This window comes from Sturnira hondurensis, unplaced genomic scaffold, assembly GCF_014824575.4.
Source record: "Sturnira hondurensis isolate 20B ecotype Veracruz unplaced genomic scaffold, ASM1482457v3 Scaffold0019234, whole genome shotgun sequence".
In the NCBI taxonomy this organism is placed as follows: Eukaryota; Metazoa; Chordata; class Mammalia; order Chiroptera; family Phyllostomidae; genus Sturnira; species Sturnira hondurensis.
In genome coordinates this window covers 2,934,802-2,941,522 of record NW_028091865.1, presented here as the reverse complement: position 1 = coordinate 2,941,522, position 6,721 = coordinate 2,934,802, and the positions used below count along the sequence as shown (strand labels likewise).

The following is a 6,721-nucleotide window of genomic DNA, read 5'->3' as shown; positions in this document are numbered from 1 at the left end:
TCGCCCGGCTCTGTGTTTTATCCTCATCGATGACCTCAGCATGCGCACCCCAGTCTCCCCGCTCTGGCAGCTTTCCCTGGGCCAGGGGAGAAGGGCTGGGAACGCCCCCCCCCCCCCCAGCCGATGGGTGGGCCACGAGGCGCCGTGGATGCCCAAATCAGTGAGGGACTTCAACGCATCCAGAAAACCCTCACACATGTTTTCACACTCCAGACGCCCTGCCCACAGGGCTTCTCTGAGAGCTTCGCTGCTGTGTCCAGGCCCTGGAGGACTCCCCCACCTCCCACCTGCAGGTGCATTTGCCGCCTGACCAGATAGAGCAGAGGCCCCCCCGGCCCCGCCCCCGTTCTCAGGAGCAGTGGTCACTTCTCTCCCTCTCAGAACATCAGCGTGTTCACGACACCACCACATCTAGAGTCTCCCTTTCCTAGCAGACTCTTCCTAAGGACGTTCAAATGGCCTTTAACCTTCTCACTGAGACACGCGGCGGGGGGGGGGGGAGAGGAGAGAGCGGGGAGGGGACAGAGAGGGAGACATGGAGAGAGGAGTGGGGGGAGAGAGGAGACACGTAGCAAAGAATGAAACAAGGAGGAAGAAACTCAAAAGAAATGAGAAAGAAGAAAATACAAAAAAAAAAAGAAAAGAAAATTCCCCTTTATTCTGATGCCCCTTTCCGGCGACCCCTTTACGAGTCCCGGCTAAGTTTTCCCCATTTGCTTTCTCGGCGTCTGCCTGCCCAGCACGCTGCTCACGCTGCCCCAGCTTCACCCGCAACTTCTCCCCGCCCAGAGGGGCTCCTCGGGGGTACCCCAGCCTCTGTGCCGTGAACTCAGTGGACAGCTTCCAGCCTCTCCCTTGCAGTCAGAGCCCAACTGTTTCATGTCACTCTTTTGGAACCCTGAGCAAGTTCCTTGAGATCCTGAAACCTCAGGGTCTTTAGGTGAAACACGGGTGACACCTTATTTTTACTTGCCATCTGGTAAAAATCACTGTTATCTTTTCCCTCCTTTGCAAGGATGACCGGACGCAGGGAGTCACAGCTTCATACTCGGGCAGCAGGGGTCTCCGGCCTGCTTTGTTCCCACGTTTGGAGTTGCCGTTGCTGTTCCAACACATTTCTCCCCGCGTCCCGAATGCATTCAGGGCGACTCTGCAGGAGTCATCCCCCTCCCGTTGGTCCCCTCTGTTCCTTCTCTTTCCATCTCAGCGCCACCCTCTGAAGGAGACGTGGCCGAAACACCAGACGACCTCCTGACGCGCTTCCTCCGAGCGGCCGCTCGCACACCCTCACGGACTCCGTTGCGTAGCTCGCCCAGGCACGCAAAAGCAAAGAGGAAGAACAACCCCCAGGAAGGTGTCCGGGGGTCTCCCTGGTGAAAGCCTGCCACCCGGGACCTTGTCCGCTTTGCTCTGAGAACCGTTCTCACGCACTCTTTACGGCCCGAGGCCAGCAGGCCAAGGTACTCAAGGGGGGAAATTCTGTGTTTCTACAGTCGTTTTTCTATCTTGAGGTCCATTAATTCTCTTCTCTGGTTGCTCCTCAGAGAAGTGAAGGATGAAGGCAGCCCGCTGGCCCCCCAGCCCCCGCCCCGGCTCTGAGCTCTCTCCCCGCCCTGTGCTACAAGGTCAGAGGTCCATGGCACTGAAGCTGGGAGGTCTCCGGGTGATCCAAGGGAGTTTCTCCGTGCAGGCCACACAAAACAGAGCAGACCTACCAAGAGCAAGGGGAGCCCCTGACTGGGGTGGCTCCGGGGGTTGGGCATCGTCCCCGTAAACTGAAAGGTCGAAGGTTTCATTCCCAGTCAGGACACACGCCTGGGCTGCGGGTTCAGTCCCCGGCCACGGCACGTATAAGAGGCAACCGATGCCTGTTTCCCTCTCATATGGATGTTTCTCTCCCTCCCTTCCCCTCTCTCTAAAACCAATGAATGTGTCCTCAGGTGAGGATACACAGTAAAGAACGGAATACAATGCAAGTGTGGCCAACCCTCAAAGAGGCTCAAAGAAACCGGACAACCTGGACCTCAGATATGATGGCCGCTGCTGGTCCACGCACGCTCCACCCAGAAGAAAGGAAACAGCGAAGATGAAATCATCGCTAACCCCACACTGCCCGCCCCTCCTCCACGGCACGGGGGCTTGGGACCTCGAGCACACCCGGAGTTTAGGAAAGGAACTCTTCCCTAAGAAAGGAAAAGGACACCCACCTTTCAAATGTGTGCGCACTGCACTCAGGCAAGGTTACGTGGAACTCGGTGGGGCGCTGGAGTTCTGAGATAGCAATAGCTTTTTCATGTCCCACGAGCCTTCCATATCCATTTGGGAGATGTGAGTATCAGGTCCTTTGAGAGAGAGAGAGAGAGAGAGAGAGAGAGAGAGAGAGAGAGAGAGAGACAGCGAGCGCACTGTGAAATCAGAGAGCAGTTACATGGCCATACACGCACTCATCCCAATCTGGGGTGAAGTTGGATCGTGGTTCATCAGACGCAGCTGTCCTGGGACTGGGACGTGGGGACCAGTGCTTCCCAGCCATGGGCCTCCCACTTGAACTTGCTGAAGGGCGTCTGATGTTGGTTAAGGCACAGATCGCTGTGCCCACCTGGGGAGATTCTGAGGGAGCCGGTGTGCGGTAGGGCCCAGAAACTTGCCTTGGGAACCAGTTCCCAAGTCGTGCCGATGCTGTGGGTCCGAGGCCCCCGCCTTGGGCAGCGCCCGTCAAGACCAGGACATCATTCCCCAGAGCCACAGCCACCTTCCCTGTGTAAACGAGGGCAGGGAGCACATCCGAGCATCGCCCGTCACTTGTCATCCTTCTGACAAACGCTGAAGTGCAGGCAGGCGCCACCCACCTCCCTCACCGGACCCCCGAGGAGCCCCCGTCCCCACACAGGCTTGTCCCGGAAGAGACCCAGAGTCCACCGGAGCGGACGGCGGCAAGCCCACGTGTCGGCAGGTCGCACGGTGTGTGTACAGGAATTCCAGAATCGCATGAGGGAGCAGAACCAGAGGGGCAGTGGTCAGCGCCGAGCCTGCGGGCGCCTGGCAGGCAGACGGAGGGCTCCCCAGGCACACTGGGCACCTGCACCGTGGGAGCCCTCCTCCAAGCCACGGCCTCGTGGGCTTCGAATGCCAACACAACCCCACGCAGCTCCACGGCCTGAAAAATAAACCACACCACCAGCAGTGAAGCGCTGAGTCTGCTTTCTGCGATCATACCCCAGGACTTGGAAAAGGGTTTCAGCGCCACCGTTACCAAGCCAGTGGACTCTGTCGAGGACGGCTGATGATAACCGTCTCAACACGCAGACCTCGTTGCTCCATTCCAAAACTGAAATCACAACTGGAGGACGCTGTTCAGCACACATCTGAAGAGTCCGAAATGGCAGGAGTCGGAAACGAATACGTACATCTTAATGCTGTCCTGCATTCATGGAAATGGTGCTTCAGGTATCTTTATAAATCTCCCCATTTTTTTATTAGCCTGGTTGCACCACCTGATTTATCCTGTTCTCTATAACCCAGGAGAGCACTCCGTTGGGTTATAGAGAATCACTGAGCTTTATGGCACTCACGTGAAAAGCAAGGCTCCCTGGCGCAGGCCGGGAGCGAGGTCTGAATGCAGACTGTGCGTGTCACCGAGAGCTAAGAGGCTCGGTTCCCTTGCAAGAGCTGCCCCCGCAGCGGCCCGGAGCGGTGAGCGTTCATCGCTGCCGAGTGGCACCCGTTCAAGTTCCTTCTCTGTCTGTGAGGAAGCTCCCACCGCAGAGCTGGCAGGTAAAGGGGTATCTGGGTCTTCCCGTGGATGGGCTGCATTCGGTAGTTCTGGTCAACGGGGCCCTGAACGGATGAGGACAGAGACCGAGGCCTCGGGGTGGTTGGCACGGAAGGGGCTGTGGCTGCCCCGGGGATGGATGCCGGGACGGGCAGCTGGCGGGAAGCCCTCCCCACACTCTGCAACGTGACATCTCCGTGCTCTCGAGTCAACAGGGCTGCCTTGCAGACCGGGGGAGTCCCCCACCCCACAGCAGGCAGGCCGGCAACTCCCTGTGCCGGCCCATGGTGGGGGAATCTGAAACGTGTCCCCTTTTCTGCAGGTGACTGCAGCTGGGTCTCCCGCATGTGAAAACAAAGGCTCTCTGCTCCACATGAAACATCCTGCCGGGTTTAATGAATCCCTGCCCAAGCGTGGCTTCCTGCTATGATTCCACGTATATGCATTCCCTGTAATTTCTCCCGGGGGAAAAACAAACACATCTTTCTCTTCCCGGATGGCCGTAATGAGAACACAAGCAACGGCAACATTCTGCACGAGTCTTATGTTGGTGACGTCGAGGTCAGCAACAGCACTCACAGACAGTCGACACGAACTCGATGATGCTTTTCCGTGACGATTCTTAGGGTTTTCGCCTCCTCCAGAGACACATGTGAAAGCAACACGTCCACGTGTGTCACCTTCCCATTTAAATCTCAATGAGGGAAAATGCCCTCGTGTGTTGCTTTCGAAATGTGAAGAACCGCAGCCTTCTTGGAACTTCTCGGCTGGCCTTCATTTGACAGCCAATTGCATGCCACTGCCCATATCCAGACTGTGTCACTTTGTGATTGCAAGGTCCTTCCTTCTCCATCGAATCCTCCACTGAATAGGTTTCTCTGGGCAGCTTGTGCTGCCGTGGCTACTGCCGCTGTGCCCGATGAGCCTCATCGCTGCCGTGGTCATTACTCTCTGAGAGCTGGGCAGCGTTGCCCAGAGACACCCAGCACAGTCTCGGAACACAGGCCCTGGATGTCCCCATCTGGGACATCCCCTAAAGCACGTTTCCCCTGAAGCAGGAGGAACATCACGTTGCAGAGTTGAGCGGAATACTGTGTAAAACGTCTAGTCTCTGTCTCTTTTCCAACTGGGGTTTCCGAGGGGACAAAGACACACCTTGAGAAGCGTCCAGGTGTGCGGTGAAAAGTGCAGCGTCCGCCGCGGCTACGTGCACACAGCAGATACAGCAGGAGCCGCGCTGGGTGGCAAACTAGTGAAGGATGTTCACGGCGCCCAGGGCTCTCTAGGCTTTCGGTTTCACCCCGGGCTCTGCTGGCCCGGCGGCTTCGTTGGATGTTTTGCACTCATCCGTGAAGCACTTCAGACTTCAGAGGCACTTCAAAGTCGCCTTGCTTGCGTCAGAAGTCACCTGGCTGTGCTCACAGGCCTGACTCGCCCCACCCGGCAGAGCTTGCGGGGACCTTCCTCAACCCCGTCCCCTCAGGGAAGCCTGCGCCACAAGGCCCCCCGAGGAAGCCCTTCGGAATTCTTGCGGACCTTCTAAAAAATGCCTTGTGAGCATATCTGGCTCCGTTTTGGGCTAAGAATCCCTCCTTCATTTAAAAAGCGAATTGTTTCCTTACTCCAGCCACAGTCGTCCCAAACTCAGAGGACAAAAAGGCATTACACAAAGTTTCAGCCTCGTGTAACTGGGATGAAAGGCGGGGACATTGTTTCGTACTTTTGGAGGCAATTATTGACATCTAATGGACTCTGGGATTCAGTCTCACTGCTCTAAAAGCAATATATTGCTTTAGAGAATATATTTTGACTGAGTATTAAAACTGTCAGTCACCTTCAAGGGCAAATACTCTGGCGCGGCAAAGTCTCCCTACGAGGTGTCCGTGTTTGTGAACGAACACGGGATTGACGCTGGGTAACCTGCACCTGGGGCTGGACTTGTTAAATTTTACATTCTGTGGGCTCCCTGTTCCATCGCTCACTCATGGCCTGGCTTCACCTGTCTGCCAGGTGTAATTGGTTGGAAAGGACTCAAATGGATGAGGCATAAAGTTCCATTCTGCTCGGGGAAAGCTGGATCTTGTCTGACTACACTCTTACCTGGTATGAAAACTAAGTTAAAAAGCCCTGGTGGGTGTGGCTCAGTGGATTGAGCACCGGCCTGCAAATCAAAAGGTCACCAGTTCGATTCCCAGTCAGGGCACATGCCTGGGTGGCAGGCCAGGTCCCCAGTAGGGGACGCGCAAGAGTCAACCACCTGTTGATGTTTCCCTCCCTCTCTTTCTCCCTCCCATCCCCTCTCTCTAAAAATAAATAAATACAATGTGTATAAAAATAAAACTAATTTAAAAAAAACGGAGGCAAACCATTATGATCCAGACATTTCTGCCACTTTCAGTGAACCAGAAAAACCATCCTTAGGGGATGTACGTCTTTTTCAATGGAAAGCAAATTTCACTTTTCAACATTATTATCCCCGACGGTCGTGTTTCCCCGTGACACCAGAGCTGATGTGTTCGTCTCCGTTGAATCACGTGAATAAAGAGCTAATCACAGAAAGCTGCATGGGACACCACGCAGCCTTTGCCAGCCGCCAACTGGACAGCAGGACCTTGTGAATGACAAGGCGTCGGTGCTTGCTCGGAGCCCTTGAGGACTGTGGGTCAGAGACCCCACGTTCTTCCCCGTGGGTGGGTGAGGCCAGGCACCAGGCACGGGGCATTCAAGCTGCCCCTGCTGGGAGAAGGCTGGGACGAAGGGTGTGGGATGTAGCCCTAACTCCAACAGGGACGTGTTTACAGGGCACGCAGACTTGGGACAGGAGGGCGCTGCAGCGGACGCAGCGGGACCAGGCTGATAACACACCGTGGGCACAGAGAACGGGGCAGAGACCCGTCGAGCAGACAGAGCGGACCCTGCAGGGCAGCACCTAAGGCAGTGTGAAGCTCA

At 56.0% G+C, this 6,721-nt stretch overlaps 1 long non-coding RNA gene across 1 annotated transcript in view; it reads right to left on the bottom strand.

The window, feature by feature from the left end:
• Positions 1-2,094: 2,094 nt before the first annotated feature.
• Positions 2,095-6,721, bottom strand: part of LOC118974328 (uncharacterized) — a 66,486-nt gene continuing 61,859 nt past the window's right edge. The window contains exon 5 of the long non-coding RNA XR_005063873.1: positions 2,095-2,342. This is a non-coding gene — a long non-coding RNA (uncharacterized LOC118974328). The remainder of the gene's footprint in view (positions 2,343-6,721) is intronic.